Here is a 258-nt window from a genome sequence, read left to right as displayed (position 1 = left end):
AAAGATAAATTCATTAAACAAATGATTTTCCGTAGACGAAGGTACTTCCATACAGCCAAACGTAAAAAGCAATAGGTTGATCGAACAGATAAATTATGTTGTACGATTGACAACATGTCTTTTGTGATAGACTGGGATCTTTATTTTCGTCCTTTGATTTATTTGCCATTTTTGCTTTTATTCTGATGTGTGTCACTTATAGTTAGTGATTTTTATTTTCTATCGGTTATCGTTGTCCCTCTGTCCATGTTGTAGTTT

The 258-nt window shown here is 32.6% G+C and overlaps 1 protein-coding gene across 1 annotated transcript in view; it reads left to right on the top strand.

Annotated features, from left to right (window-relative positions):
- LOC119592937 (homeobox protein engrailed-like A) overlaps positions 1-258 on the top strand; it is a 10,960-nt gene that overhangs the window by 872 nt on the left and 9,830 nt on the right. The gene's annotated exons all lie outside the window — the stretch shown is intronic.

The sequence above is a fragment of the Penaeus monodon genome, chromosome 31 (genome assembly GCF_015228065.2).
Source record: "Penaeus monodon isolate SGIC_2016 chromosome 31, NSTDA_Pmon_1, whole genome shotgun sequence".
In the NCBI taxonomy this organism is placed as follows: domain Eukaryota; kingdom Metazoa; phylum Arthropoda; class Malacostraca; order Decapoda; family Penaeidae; genus Penaeus; species Penaeus monodon.
Note: the sequence above shows the minus strand (reverse complement) of the source record. Positions and strands in the feature narration are given on the sequence as shown.